The sequence below is a fragment of the Gekko japonicus genome, unplaced genomic scaffold (assembly GCF_001447785.1).
Source record: "Gekko japonicus isolate JY-2015 unplaced genomic scaffold, Gekko_japonicus_V1.1 scaffold2473, whole genome shotgun sequence".
Taxonomy (NCBI): domain Eukaryota; kingdom Metazoa; phylum Chordata; class Lepidosauria; order Squamata; family Gekkonidae; genus Gekko; species Gekko japonicus.
Window position 1 is genome coordinate 70512 of NW_015169859.1, and position 16530 is coordinate 87041.

A 16530-nucleotide genomic window follows, 5' to 3' on the forward strand; every position below is an offset into this window, starting at 1 on the left:
GTGTTCATACAACCTGGGCCTCAGTGCAAGTTTAATGGCTCCACTAGATGTGACAGTGTCCCCGAGTCCACCACAGGGATGCCTCTGCCATTTTAGGGATGGCATTCCCTCTGTTTCGTGAAGTGGTTAAGAGTCAGTTTGCTGTAGTGGTTAAGAGCAGCGGACTCTAATCTGGAGAACCGAGTTTGATTCCCTACTTCTCCACATGCAGCTGCTGGAGTGACCTTGGGTGAGTCATAAGTTCTCTCAGAGCTGTTCTCTCAAGAGCAGTTCTCTCAGAGCTCTCTCAGCCGCACATACCTCACAGGGTGTCTGTTGTGGGGAGAGGAAGGGAAGGAGATTGTAAGCTGCTCTGAGGCTCCAAGCGAAGGGTGGGGTATAAATCCTTCTCCTCAGGGCTCCAACGCTGATTGGGACAGCTGCAGGAGGAAGGAGGAACTCCTGTCTCCCCAGCTCTATTTTCAAGAGCACAAACTTCCATTTGAAATTATTATAATATTATAATACTGTAACACGTGGCTTATCAGATTCTCTAAATTCCCAGCTTTCATTTTGAAATTTCTGTAGCTCCTTTTGTTGCAGAGAAAGTTACTTTTTTCCCACCATAGAGAACAATGGAGGGGATAGGGGAAACCTGTTTGGGGGCATGTAGAATTTGACCCCCCTCGTCTAATGTTCTTCAAACTTGGTTGGTATCTTGGGGAGAGGCTCCAGCAGCTACCCTGTGAATTTGGAGCCTCTCCCTCAAATCCCCTCTCCTCCAGCCCCCAGAATATACCCTATGTTTTCGCCATTGACTTCAATGGCCCATAGGATATAATGGGGCCGAAATTGACATTCAGCTGGCCCTTTTTCAGGCCCGGCGTTCGGACATCACACACGAGAGGTAGAATTTGCCCCTACGAATCCAAGGCCACCACCCCGGGGCTCAGGGAGGCAAGGGAATGTTTTGCCCAGCCCCTCCCGCCCTGCGGGCGACACAGCTGCCGCCAAGAACAGTGGCGGCGGGCATAAGTTTTTAAAGAGCCCCTAAGGAGAGCTGGGGGAGCCAGAATGACCTTTCACGCAAGAGGTGGTATTTGCCGCTACGAGTCCAAAGCCACCACCCCGGGGCTCAGGGAGGCAGGGGAACGTTTCGCACCCCCCACACCGTTTCCCAACTAATGGCTGGTGGGAGCAGAGGGTGGGGCTTATGTGACTGCCCCCTGGGCTTCTGACTGGCAGAGCGGTTGCGCTCTGGCAGGAACCAAGGCCTGCTTCTTGGGAGATTCATTTACTGCACTCAGTATCACAGTTCAGTGACTGGGCAAACTCTGCTATATTAACCAAATATCCCAACAGACAGTACGGGACTGAATAGTCTGTTCACTGAGGCAGCCTCTAAGGCTAACTTTCTCCAGTATCAAAGCCTTGACTTGGAAACCACTATTATAATAAACTAGGAGTAATGCCTGTTGTGGGAAGAAATACAACAAGATCTAGAAGGAAGCTCCAGATGAGTGTCCCGACTGTGTGGCTGGTGGCTGGTGGGGCGGCAGAGGGAAGCAGAAAATGGAGGGAGGCAAGCCATGTTTCTTTCCTTCTGCTTAGCTATAAGAAAAGGCTGTCTCAAGTCATTTTGCTGACCCAAGTGGGTAGAATGAGAGGGCAGCCTCATGGTAACAGATATGGTTCTCTCCACCTCTGACTTATTATTCGAGTGGGAGGGGGGTGTTATGCAGTGGCAGCTAAGGTAGAAAAGCACCTCCTCCTGTGCCATGTTTTCTGGGTTCCAAGGGTCTGGAAAGTAGTTCCATAGCTGATTACACGGTTGCCAACTCTGGGTTGGGAAATACCTGTAGATTTGAGGGGTAGAGCCTGAGGAGGGCAGGAATTTGGGTGGGGAGAGACCTCAGCAGGGTATAATGCCATAGAATCTACTACCCAAAGCAGCCATTGTCTCCAAGAGAACTGATTTGGATCATCTGGACATCAGTTTTATGTCACATTGGCTGTCATACAGGGGCCATCTCAGCAGGATATAAGGACACAGAGTCCACCATTTTCTCCAGGGGAACTGATCTCTGCCATCTGGAAAGCAGTTGTAATTCTGAGTGATCTTTAGCCCTCACCTGGAGATTTCCCAACAGACACTAAGGGGGAATTTATTTTACCTCAGAACATCAACAGCAAACTGTTTAGAATGTTAGAGGGAAAGGCCAGTGAGGCCACATATGCAAACGACCTCTGTGTTCCGAGGCAAAGGCGAATCAGGCCACATACACAAACGACCTCTGTGTTCTGACTGGCTGTGGGGGGGTAGAGGAACAGCAAACTGTTTAGAATGTTGGAGGCAGGACTCAGGCAAAGCAGCCAGTGGATAGGGAGACCCTCTGAATGACAGATCAGAGAGTGAACTGATTTTGGAGCGTGTTGCAATGTTCAGGGGAGTCCATGACCAAAATAGAATTATATATACTGGCGGATATGAACCAGCAGGTCGTTATCTGTGTCTTTTGCAATCATTCTCTCTAGTAAAAAATGGCCTTGAAAGAGAACATTGTAGTGGCGAAACTGTGATATGGACCTTGCTTTTAATGAGGACAGCAGTTCATCTTATGTGGGTCAGGTAACACAGAACATTTGTATACTCAGGTAGCACAGAAATCTAAATAATCTGGCTCAGATGTGAAACGTTCCACTATTCTGTAAACAATTTCAATCTCGTCTCCATCTTCCCACTTCCTTTGTTTATTAATGGCATAGTTCCACAGGATTTTAATTGCTGAATAATTAGAAGAATCCAGGCTGAGAGCCCTTGAGCCCAAAGCAAACTCCTGATGAGCGAAAACAGTTGGTCAGGCTTTTTGATCTAGGGAGATTCGAGCAGCCGTTTGGAATGTTTCTTCAACTGAGAGTGAGGGGAAAAATAACAAAGAACTGCCCTCATTCTAACATTATGGATCCAATCTTTTCATGCCAGTGCATGACAAAAAATGGATTTTGAGATCTGTTTGGCAATTCAGTACAGTATAAAGCTAAATATATTTGGGTATAGCATATTGAATGGGAAATACGATTAATAATCTCAGAAAAGGCTCATCAACGATCATTTCTCAGTTTTATTTCAGTGGAATCTTAAGTTCTGGCAAATATGAATATTAAAGGAATGCCCTTGAGCATATGCAGAGTGCAGGGTTTTTTCCATAGCCTGCTCCAGTACATTTGGTACTAGAGATATTTCAGCAAGCATGAAAACCAATGAACCTAAGAAGAATGTTGTCTTTGGTTATGGCTCTACTGTCATAAACTTGTTCATTTAGTCCCAGAGAATAAAGAGGGAGGGAATGTTTAAAGTTTCTGAAAACCACAATATTAATAAGGAGAATAGTAAAGAAAAATATGTATAGTAGACTAATCATTACTACAGTATGCGCACTCATAGTCATGTACTCATATATACACTGGGTTGTCTCCAACCAGCTTTTCTGCAGGAGAGAATAGGTGCAAGGATCTCCTTTGACTGTCCAAAAAGGCTAGGCTGGGGATCATGGGACCTACATGGGCTAAAGTTCATCACAAAGTTTGGGTGGTTCTTGGTTCACAAAGCAATGATCATGAACTGAAGCGATGCTACAGACTTCTGTGAATTTTGATGCAATTTGTGGCGGTTAATAAAGAGCAGAAAAAGAGGGTTTTAAATGGCTCTGAGCCATTTAAATTCCTGCTTTCTGTTCTTCACAGAAAATAGCTGAGCACATAGCTGTTTGGTTTAAATGCCTCCAAGCCATTTAAACCACTGCTTTCTGCTCCCCACAAAAAGCGGCAGGGAGCAGAAAACAGGTTGAAATGGTTCTGAGCCATTTTACCCCCAGACTGCCGCTCACCACAGCTTTTAGCAGCAAGCAAAAAGCAGGGGTGAAATGTCTGGGAGGCATTTCACCTCCTGCTTTCTGCTCACCATGAAAAGCTCCCTCTCAGCCGTTTGGTTTAAATCAGAGTCACTTAAACCCCTGCCACTTTTCACAAGGAGCAGAAAGCTTTAAATGGCTCGGTTCATGAACTCTCCTATTGGTTCATTATTTGTTTGTGGTTCAACCCCAAACCCCAAACTGAACAGCAAAAATGAGGTTCATGCCCATCCCTAGTAGTAAGGAAAAGAATTAGGTGAGATTGAACGAAATAGTGACTCAATCCAATCCATTTACTGCTATAAGATAAGAAACTCTCTGAGGGGATAAGTTAACTGTGTCTTTTCCCACTTTTCTCTTTCTTAAAGAGAGGTTGGGTTACTTTATAAATGATCTACACTCAATAGTAATATGTCAACCATTGTGGTGGTTATGTTTTATTTCTAAAAGACTTAACCGTCTATAGCCAGACACTCTGTGGAAGTGTGTGCCCCAACTATATTATTGGTTTGAGGAAAGAGTCCACTAAACTCATAAACCATGTAATTTATATATAATGTATAGCCAGAAATTTTATGGTGAGGGGGCCTAAGGTATGCTAAAGAGGAGGGATCATTAATCAACTTGACATAGAAAAAATGTAATTTGTCCTAATATGCTTACACATGAATTCACTTTAAATTAATTGGGTTTTAAGTGTCAGTTTTTCATGTAGGCTTGTATTCTGAGGCTTCCAGTGACAGATATACTGTTCACAGTAGGGGAGTTACATATGTCCAATACAGCATTACCTCATTAAAAATAATGTGCTCTTCACATAAAACCACAACCTCATCCATAGTGGTAGTAATGTTTCACCCACAGATATAGTACTGTTCTCATTTTCCTCAGAGTACACCCCATTGGAAACAGTGGGGCATACTTCTGAGTGAACATGGATGGAATTGTGCTATGAGAGGCCTACACAATAATGCAAAATAAGACATGTGCAGTCCTGATTTGCTTCACAAATGGACCAGCTGAGAAGAGACCAGATGTGTGTGTGTGTGTGTGTGTGTGTGTGTGTGGCACAGAGCCAGACACCATATCATCCGTTTATACCTTATTTGGTGTGAAAAATGTTTATGCTTTGGGGGAACTTTATCTCATGTTTTGCTAGTGATTTTTTGATCTTTAAAAGGCTTTTAAAAGGTTAGCATTAGTATATAGGCTGTGGTGCCAGTAAGTCACAAAGAGGGCTAATTTAAAACACCGAAAACGTAAAATGTGATTTAAGTTTTGAAAAGTTAATATATGTATAGTAGGATTGCCAGCTGGGCTCTTTTTGTAGCAGGAACTCCTTTGCATATTAGGCCACACTCCCTAATGTAGCCAATCCTCCAAGAGCTTACAGAGCTCTTCTTACCGGAGCTACTGTAAGCTCTTGGAGGATTGGCTACATTAGGGGTGTGTCGCTTAATATGCAAATGAGTACCTGCTACAAAAAGAGCCCGGGCACCTGTAAATTTGTGTGTGGGGGGTGTGTGGAACCAGAGGAAGGGGGAGGTTGGGGAGGGAAAGGACTTCAATAGGGTATAATACCATACAGTTTACCTTCTAAAGTGGCCATTTTCTCTAGGTGAACTGATCTCTGTTGCCTGGAGATATAGTGTAATCTCAGGAGATCTCCAGCCACCACCTGGAGGTTAGCAACCAGTGTTCCCTCTAAGCTGTGCTAGGGACCACTGGCACACAAAGTTTTACCTAGCTGGTCACAGGTTTCAGCTTCCTGCCTACAAGCCTTTTCCCTCTCCATTGGAAACAATGGAGGATGGGGGCACTGAGGCCCATAGAATTGGACCCCTGGTCCAATCTTTTTGAGGAAAATTTGATGCATCTACCTCAAAAAACAACCCCCCAGAACCACAGATACCCCCAGATCAATTCCTCATTATAGCCTATGGGGCCTATTGACTATAATGGTCCCCATAGGCTATAATGGAGCAGGAAAAATGGGGGGGGGAAACTTTGCACATTCCTATTATGCTTTTCAGTATGATCTAAAAGCTGCCTTGAGTCACAGTAAACGTGGGTATACATATCTGAATAAATAAGTAGTTTGGGCAGGTTGATAACATTTAAGCAACTTCCTGTTTGTTAGGTTAGTTAGGGTTCTGACAGTGATTGTTCCACCTCTGTTATACTTGACCTGTAAATTTGTCGTATTTTACACACACACAAACCCAAAGCAGACTACAAGACCCCCCCCCCCCCAAGTGCGGGTTGGTTTTTTGGGCCCACGCAGGGGGGGCTCAGCACAGGGTGACGGTCCAAGGCCAGGTCTACCAATATAGTGGACTGGGGTGTGTAGACCTGTTCTCCAGAGGCCAGGTCTACCAATATAGTGGAAAGGGGAGGGTCGACCTACTCTCTGGAGGCCAGGTCTACCAATATAGTTGAAAGGGGTGGATAGACCTGTTCTCTGGAGGCCAGGTCCACCAATATAGTGGAAAGGTGAGAGTAGACCTGTTCTCCGGAGGCGAGGTCTACCCATATAGTGGAAAGGGGCGGGTAGACCCGTTCTCCAGAGGCCTGAGCAGCCCCCACAGGGAGAACATTTTCTGTAATTAAATTTGATTTGATTCTGTGTTCTCTTATAACAGTGGTGGCTAACCTATGGCACGGGTGCCAGAGGTGGCACTCAGAGCCCTTTCTGTGGGCACACATGCCATCACCCCAGCCAGGCCCAGACCGTCATTAAAGTGTCGAATTCTCTGCCAAATAATTTTAAGTAAATGAAAGCATTTGGGATTGCTTTCCTTATTTCGTTTGGATCATCTTAAATTAATGTATGAGTTGTTTTTTCTAAAGTAAAACCTCAGTATTCAGGTTAAATTGCCGTGTTGGCACTTTGCGATAAATAAGTGGGTTTTGGGTCGCAGTTTGGGCACTCAGTCTCTAAAAGGTTCGCCATCACTGTCTTATAATGTTTAAATTAATCTTAAAATATAGTTTAAAAGAATTCATTCTGAGATTTTTACAAGGTTATGGAAATAATCATCCAGAAAACTAACGTATACAATAGTCAAATATAGACTCACACACAATTTTAATGCTTCTAGCCTTTTTTGCTCACGAGGTAGAATTTTTGCTCACAACACTGTGGAGCTCAGAGGGAACCCTAAATACGCAGCATGGCACATCATCAGCAATCTAGGGGAAAATGAGCCATTGATTTACCATAAATAGAGTGTGCCTGTATTCTTCTCTCAAGAAAAATATCTGGGGTGTGAGACACTATGATAAAACTGAAAAGTGTGTTCCCTTTGTTTAAGGGAATAGGGAAGATGGTTAATAATAAGTCTGCTTAAATAACTAAAATTGAAGGTTGCCTGCTAGTAACTCCCTCCAGTCTAGAAAGTGGCCCGCAGTCTATAATATGGGAACAATTAATTAATAAGTGCTAGTATTTGCCATCTGTCTTTTAAAATGTATTCTAATATGTATTGCTTTTATCTGGTCTGTGGTTTTTAATGTTATTGTACATCGCCCAGAGCCCTGCAGGAGCAGGGATGGGGCAATTTTATTAACAACAACAACAACAACAACAACCTAAATACCACGTTTCACATGGTTACTGTGTGGTGGTGGTGGAATAGTAATACCCATACCCAAGGTACTCTCTTCCCCCTTTGTGATTTTGGTAACATTTTTTCTGTAGTGAGAGAAAAGGGTTTAAAATTTTAAAGCTACCTCCTCATTATTATACCCCACCATCATCCAGATTCCCTAGCCACCCTGCCACAACAACCCACCAGCGCAGTGTTCTAACCACACACCTGTGACAGGCGCACAATGCAATGGCTATTGCCAACTACGTACAGAACTCATCGAATGGGAGTGAATACAGCACCCTTCACTGCATGCAAGACACAGCCCTCTGCAGTTCACTCAGCAGAGGCAGCTCTGATAGAGTGCCCAAGACTCTTCCCACACATGGGTTTGGGTCCAGAGGTCTCAGAAGCAGCAGCCTTTTGCCAGGCAAGTGGGAGGGGCCATGAGTCCATGAAAGAGCATCTGCTTGGCACACAGAAGGTCCCACGTTCAATCCCCAGCATCTCCAGCAAAAAGGACCAGAAAGCAGGTGATGCCAAAGATCACTTTATGAAACCCTGGAGAGCTACTGCCAGGATGAGTAGACAATACTTACCAATAGTCTGATTCTGTATAAGGCAGCTTCACGTGTTCCTGTGTATTCGTGTTCAGTACTATACAAGGAAACAGAGATTCTTCAAAGAACAAGAAATAAAAGATAAAGTAAAAAGGCTTTCCAAACACAAGACAAGAGAGAAACTTTTGTCCAGGATCTAACAAATTCATTAAAGTGTATACATCTGATTGTTAGGTTAAGGTTAATTTCTTTAGCTTTGTTTTCTTGCTTCACCTTAAAATGCCATTTGCTTTTTCTTCTGTCTGCTAGCTGTTTGATATTGATGTCCTTCTTGGTGTTTGCCAGGGTTTCTTTTTGTGGCACACCCTAATCTGTACACTATGACTAGTAGCATTGCATATTAAGTGTCCTGTCTCCATGCAGGGAATTAGTCCAAGGCAGGCTTTGTTTATCTTTCACTTCATTTATTCAATTTCAAAAGGTTGCCTTTTAAATTAGAGGAATCCACAAACAACCGTTTGTGTAGAAAAGGTCTAAAATAACAGGAGAGGAAAAAGGACAGAAATACAGGGGAGTTCATAAATAAGAACCCCTGCCCCCAAAGGGTGACTAGTTTTACTCACTTTAAAAAACTGGCCATCATTCACGTCAGCACAGAAAAGAGACAACTGTAGGGAACAATTGGTTCATCAATGTTGATTAGCTATGATAGCTAAACGGAACCTCCATGAACCTCTTCTTGATCCTAAGTGCTTGGAAGACCAGACAGCAGGATGCAGTGACCATCTGCATATACTGTACTGCTGCGTTTCATGCCTGGCTGTCTCCTGTAATAAGAAGCAGGATGCTGGACTAGGCGGGCATTGGTCTGACTCACAGGGCAATGCTGGCGTTCTCATGACTGATGCCACTAGGTGTCAGCATTGTTTAAACTTACTCTCGGGTTCTTTTCTATTAAATAGCACAGCATGTACGCAAATCAAATAACAAATTCATCAGGGAATTGCTTCTCCATCCCCATCCTTCCCACAAAGGGGAAGTGAGCTGCTGCACAAATCATTAATGTTGTTGAACTAGTTTGTCTTGGTACATATAGTCTCTCTATGGTTGCTAGGGTTGGGCCCTCACGACAGCTGCTGGTCCCCGTTGACCACCAAAAGGGCGATACTGGGGATTCTGGGACTTCCGTGAACAAAAGTCATGTGGGACAGACACTATAGTAAGGAAGGGAACGGGACAAGATGAAACAAAAACTGGTTGTAATCCAGCCCATAGTTTCACACTGAAGCAATCAACCAAACTATCAGACAGTCCTCTATCAGACAATCCTTCCCCCTCTGCATACCTTTTTTGGATACTGGAAGCCCACAGCAGTTCCTCTGATTGCAATTAAATGACAGAAGGGGTAATGTCGAAACCACAGGAAAATCTCTTAAACATTTGTGCACTGAGAGATGGATATTCAGGTGAAAAAACAAAACACATAGACAATGGCTACAGTGAAAATTGCCACTTAATTACTAAGTTAGTCTGATGGACAACTATAACCAGCTTATCCAGGATAACATTTCAGAACTTGATTTTGCCCAGAATACTGCTACAAAGTCTCTGCATGTTCTTCACTTTGATTTATTCTTTATTTAAAATAGTTATACCTTGTTCTCAATAAAATGTTCTCTATCTGCCACACCAAGAAAAGGCTAATTCTGCTTATGCAATAACTTGGGGAAATAAAGCTGCTTTTCATAGATCTGCTTATTGTTCATGATATATTCTGTATCTGCAAGGATAGCTGCAAGGAACAATGCAGAACACACCCAGTTGGAAGTTCTGTGTAGCCTTTTTCCAAGCATTGTACAGACATTTACAAACCTTTTGTTCTTCTTCTTCTTCTTGTTACACCAGAGCTAGAAACTTGTTTAACAAACAAAAATTACAGCTGAGATTTTTGGTATGCAGAATTCTGTACCCAGAACTAGATACAGTGTGACTAAACAGCAATGTCTGGAAGGTATGATAAAAAAGGAAGTGATGGGGCACTTCTTTGAAAAGTAGCCTTCAGCGTCTCTCAGTGTATCACATCTCCCTTTTAAATAATAGCTTAATGGTGGTGGCACTTCTCTAGTTTGCTGTCTGATCTGTCATTCAGAGGGTCTCCCTATCCACTGGCTGCTTTGCCTGAGTCCTGCCTCCAACAGTCTAAACATTTTGCAGTTCCTCTCCCTCCCCCCATAGCCAGTCAGAACACAGAGGTCCACCCTCCAAACCAACTATTCCCTTCTAGGGAACCATTGTTGCCAATCTCCAGGTGAGGACTGGAGAGCACTCAAAATTACAACTGTTCTTTAGGTAGCAGAGATCAGTTCCTCTGGAGAAAATGGTGGACTCAGTGTCATTATACCCTGCTGAGGTCGCCACAGCAAATTGACACTGAGTGTCCAAGGCCAGGGCACCCGCCCAGAGCCTCTTTCTAGAGGCTGTTGTATTTATTTCCACAATGGGCCTTTATCCTAGTTGCAATATATTTTCCGTTCCCCCCTTATTTGAAATTGGACCAATTGGGTTTGTTCTTGAAGCACAGCCGGTTGTTCTGAGCAAAACATGCATCAACAATGGGCACCAACCGTGCCTCAATTTTATTATACTGTATTTGGCATTTTTCTTCCCTCTTTTGAATACAAGTGACTGAAGCCTAAAATGGAACTGTATATGGAAAGGGTGTACCAAATATAACGATATCACGGTGTTCAATACAGTTATGTTTTAAAAAAAATTGTGAAAAATTAACACACACGATACCAAAATGGGTGTTTTAAACACAGAAATTCTGCAGGGCTAGGTTAGGCTGAGAGAACATGAGCGTCCCAAGAAATCATATTGATTTCAGAAACATTTATGTGACATTTCCTTCTATGGCATGCCAGAGAAATGACTGAATTTTAAAGATGGCTGTTCTTTGACTTTAAATGAAATGGTACCAGCTTTTTCTCTGTTCCCTTCATCCAGCCTGCTTCTTGGCTGGCATCCTAGCAACTGTTTATAAGTGAATGACTGTTGTCATGGCTGCTGAGGTAACCAGAAAACAAATCTCGGGGTGATGTTAACAGAAGCATCCATTACACTACACGGAGCAGAAATCCATTTTTATGTTGCACAGGACTGTTTACTGTCATCCATCTAGGTGGGAAGCAACCACATCCTGTAGCAATGGGCTTCAACCCGTGGCTCATGAGTCATGACCCAGCATTGATTGGTGGAGCCCCACTTGGTGGGTTATGAGCCTCTAGAGAGTTCCTGCTGTGGAGTTGCCTTTTGGAGGCACCAGTTGCTAGTGTGCATGGGTAGAGAGCAAGGGCAGTGCATTCACTGTGTTTCTTTGCATGCATACTGAGAGCAGCAGGAGGACAGTGAGGTAGAGTAACTCAGCGGTGGAAAGGATCCTTCTTCAGCACAGGCTGCTTCAGAGCCCACCCCGCCCTGCAAAAGCTTTCCCTTCCTTCTCGCTTTCCCCTCACCCAGGTCACCCCCACCTGTCTGCTCGTTACTTCTCCAATGCTCCATGCAGAGTTGCAATATGGAGCCCATCTCCATTGGGCTCACTTTTGGTTGCCACATGATAGAGTAGGCATACCAGGTTTCCCACTACAGTGGGAGATCTCCCACCTTCTCTTTGCTCTGCCCGCCCTTGACTGATAGGGCAGCGGGAGAACAATGGGTGGGAAAATCAGAAGTAGTATCGCCACATTGGTGTGATGCTCTAGGATTCCCCCCAAAATCTATGATGTTGCATACGAAAGTGATCTTGCACCATTGGTGTGACTTCATTCCCGAGTCCCCACCTCCTCCCATTATGTCAGAGTCATGTGACTTCCTTCCACATGGTTTGGCTCAGTGGGTCCTGTGTTTGGATATTAAAGGTAGTTCCCATTCTGGAAATGCTGGAGGCCAGCATGTAGACTCGGGGGGAGGGGGGGAGAGAACACAGTCATACACACTGCCATAACCTGAGTCAGACTATCAGACTATCAAGGTCTGTATTCTCCACTCTGATTGGTAGCAGCTCTCCAGGGTCTCAGGCAGAGGTGTGTCACATCACCTACTACCCTCTTCTTCATTCTGTTACAGTAACACATAGTAGCTGAAGTCAATAATTAAAATGTGTATTCTTCACATTTAACTCCACTGACAAAATATACTCTCATTGATTAATCCGCTTAAGCTGCAAACAATCTCAGCATCCTGCTCGTGTGTGCCTATTTATGATATGCACAGATAGAAACATGACTTTGCAATATATACAAAACAATTCTTCAAGCACTTACATGGTGGGTTGCAAGTCGATGGACAGTCTCATCTTTGGCTACTTTCTGGAAAGACCCTGTTATTAACTTTATTTCCTCCTCTTCCTGTCGCAAGACTCTCATGTCATTTGTGGACTCGCCTGAGGGGGCTAATACCTGTACATGGTGGCCTTAGTGTGGGATCTATGAACTGGCGTTCGGTTACAACAATCCTGGGTATGTTGTTCTGTGCAGAGCATGCCTTGGTTCTCTCTCCGTGAGAACTCTTGAGGTGCTGGAAATCCACCTAAAAGGCTATAAAAAGGTAAAGGTAAAGGTTCCCTTGCTCGAAAGCCAGTCGAATCCGACTCTAGGGTTGCGGTGCTCATCTCCGTTTCAAAGCCGAAGAGCCAGCGCTGTCCGAAGATGTTTCCGTGGTCATGTGGCCGGCATGACTAAACACCAAGGTGCACGGAACGCTGTTACCTTCCCACCGAAGTGGTCCCTATTTATCTACTTGCAATTTCTTGCTTTCGAACTGCTAGGTTGGCAGGAGCTGGAACTAGAGACAGGAGCTCACCCTGTCTTGCGGCACCCGGGTCTTGAACCGCTGAACTACTGACCTTCCACAGCCTGCAGTTCAGTGTCTTAACCACTTGAGCCACCACAGCTCCTCAAAAGGCTATAGTTAGATTGTAATGCGAGGAGATCTCCTCGCACCCAACCTGTCTCGTGGAACCGGAACCGGATCTCGACACTAAGTTGTTCAGGGCGGTAAAAACCAAGGAGGATTGTGAGGCAGTCCAGAGGGATCTGTTAAGGCTGGATGAATGGGCATCAATGTGGCAAATGAAGTCCAATGTGGGCAAGTGCAAAATAATGGAGTAAAAAATCCTAACTATAAATACATATTGATGGGATCTGAACTAGCGGTAACTGACCAAAAGAAAGATCTTGGAATTGTGGTAGATAACTCACTGAAAATGTTGATTCATTGTGCAACTGCAATAAAAAAAGGCAAATGCTATGCTGGGGATTATTAGGAAAGGAATTGAAAACAAATCAGCTGGTATCATAAAGCCCCTGTATAAATCAATGGTGTAGGCTCATTTGGAATACTGTGTACAGTTTTGGTCACTGAACCTCAAAAAAGGTATTATAGCATTGGTAAGGTGAAAAAAAGAGCAACTAAAATGATTAAGGGATGGAACACTTTCCCAATAAAGAATGGTTAAAGAAGTTAGGGCTCTTTAGCTTGGAGAAATGACAACTGAGGGGTGACATGATAGAGGTATACAAAATTATGTATGGGATAGAGAAGGTAGAGAAAGAAGTACTTTTCTCCCTTTCTCACAATACAAGAACTCGTGGGCACTAAATGAAATTGATGAGCAGTAGGTTTAGAACAGATAAAAGGAAGTACTTCTTCACCCAAAGAGTAATTAACACATGGAATTCACTGCTGCAGGAAGCAGCTACAAGTATAGACAGCTTCAAGAGGGGTCTGGATAAATATATGGAGCAGAGGTCCATCAGAGGCTGCCACAACATATAGATGGAACACTATGTCTGGATGCTCTGTATTCTTGGTGTCTGAAGGGCCACAGTGGGAGGGCTTCTGGAGTTCTGGTCCCACTGCTGGAGCTCCTGATGACACCTCGGTTTTGGCCACTGTGTGACACAGGGTGTTGGACTGGATGGGCCATTGGCCTGATCCAACATGGCTGCTTATGTTCTTAGTTTAGGATCCCAGCATGTGGTGAGTGAACAAGCTCTAACTGGGCCAGATGTGTTACTTTCAGACATCATGCACAGCTGGAATTTATTTCATGTTCCATGTGTGAAGGGAAGAATCAGGGGAGATCACTAGCATGACAAACAAGCCACATTTGTGACCACTGCAGCAAACTGTAGTTTAATTTGTGGCTCAGCGTGATGTCTGAATGCAGCTCTAGATGGGGAACTTCTCTGATCTTAGCTTTGTAGCTGAAACATTACAACAGTCAGATGTCACCCTTGAGTAAGTTTAGTTCAAGTGGTTTATTTTTAAACTGGCACATTTGCATCATGTAATGTTGAATTAAGTTGCATCATAGTTGCTGTTTGCTCCCACAAAGGGTCAGAGATATAAATAGTGAGGCAACATTGGAAACTTTTGCTTTTTCTCATGATGTAGAATGCTGCCAATGTCTCTGGCAGAGCTTTGTGGAGTTTTGTTTGAAAGTAATTGTGCCAGAAAGCCTGAGAAGCTGATGCCATGAGAATGGCAGAGCTGCTCTAACTAGATCAGGGGTCTGCAACCTATGGGATCAAGAGCCAAATGTGGCCCAGCATGGAACCAAATATGGCTCTAAAAAAAGAAAATGACTTCTTTAAGCTCAGGTGTACTGGTGGGGTAGATGGGGTGCCAAGATAACTAGACTGTGAAGATAAAGGCAGGCAAAGATTTTTTTTTTATTTAAAGGGCTTTACAGAAAGGGAAGTGGTAGATGTGAACAGTTGCAGGTGAACAGTTGCCAGTAATTCAAGTGCAAACCATGCATGAATTTACACCAGTGCACTAAAACAAATGTGCAAAATGCTCCTGTGTATATTTATGTATATTAAGGAGCTGCGGTGGCTCAAGTGGTTAGGACGCTGAACTGCAGGCTGTGGAAGGTCAGTAGTTCAGCAGTTCGAGATCCGAGTTGCCACATAACGGAGTGAGCTCCCGTCTCTAGTTCCAGGTCCTGTCAAGCTAGCAGTTCGAAAGCAAGAAATTGCAAGTAGATAAATAGGCACCACTTTGGTGGGAAGGTAACAGCGTTCCATGCACCTTGGTGTTTAGTCATGCTGGCCACATGACCACGGAAATGTCTTCGGACAGTGCTGGCTCTTCGGCTTTGAAACGGAGACGAGCACTGCAACCCTAGAGTCGGATTCGACTGGCTTTCGAGCAAGGGAACCTTTACCTTTTACTATATTTATGACCCCTTATGTACCTTTTGCTAATAAAGGACTCACAGCAACCAATGTTTAGACTGCAGAAATATTATGGACTATTAATCAACATGTAAATTTTTAGTAAGAAGTGGGAGACTTGCAAAGACTGGGGGGGGGCACCTTATTTTCTCCTGTCTCTCACCACAACCACTATTTCCTCTTTTCCTTCCCTAGCATTCCCCATAGCCTCTTCCCTCTCCCTGCTTTATTCTCTCATTCTCACCCACCTGCCAATGTACGTTTTGTTGTTGTTGTTCAGTCGCACAGTCAAGTCCGACTCTTCACAACCCCATGGACCAGCTCCCGCCAGGCCCTCCTGTCTTCCGCCATCCTCTGAAGTTTGCTCAATTTCATGTTCATTGCATCTATGACACTGTCTAACCATCTCATCCTTTGCCGTCCCCGTCTTCTTTGACCTTCAATCTTTCCCAGCATCAGGGTCTTCTCCAGTGAGTGCTCCCTTCTCATTTGGTGGCCAAAGTATTTGAGCTTCAGTTTCATTATCTGGCCTTCCAGGGAACAGTCAGGGTTGATTTCTTTTAGGATTGACTGATTTGATCTTCTTGCAGTCCAAGGGACTCTCAAGCGTCTTCTCCAGCACCATAGTTCAAAAGAATCTATTCTTTGGCTCTTGGCCTTCCTTATAGTCCAACTCTCGCAGCCATACATGACTACTGGGAATACCATTGCTTTGACCATGCGGACCTTTGTTGGCAGGGTGATGTCTCTACTTTTTATCATGCTGTTTAGGTTCGTTTGTACATTTACCTGTCCCTTTATCTAGCTTCAGCTTTCCCTCCTTCCCTATCCTGGCAGACTCCATCTGGAAAAAGTCTGACCAAGTTGCATGGTTAGGGCTGCCAGATCCCCCGGGGGAGGATTATCCACTTTAGGGGCCCCCAATCCACTGGCCTGGATCTGGCCGGCGGGGGGAACCCTGCCCCCAAAGTGCCTGGACCGGGCTGACATGCCCGGCATGATGACGTCACCTGGAGGTGATATCATTGCGCCAGCCACATTGACGGATGGACGCTTGATCAGACAGGCAGTTTGGCCCAATATAATTGCTTTTCCCTAATGGATTAAACCGGCAGGGTTACACAGCCACATCTGGCAGCTGTTTCCCAGTCATACGCACCCTGTCATAAGATGAGTTGGAGACAGAGTAGATAGACAGTAGATGAATTTTGGTGCTAACGGATGTCTTAACTCCCCCGGTGTGCGCTCA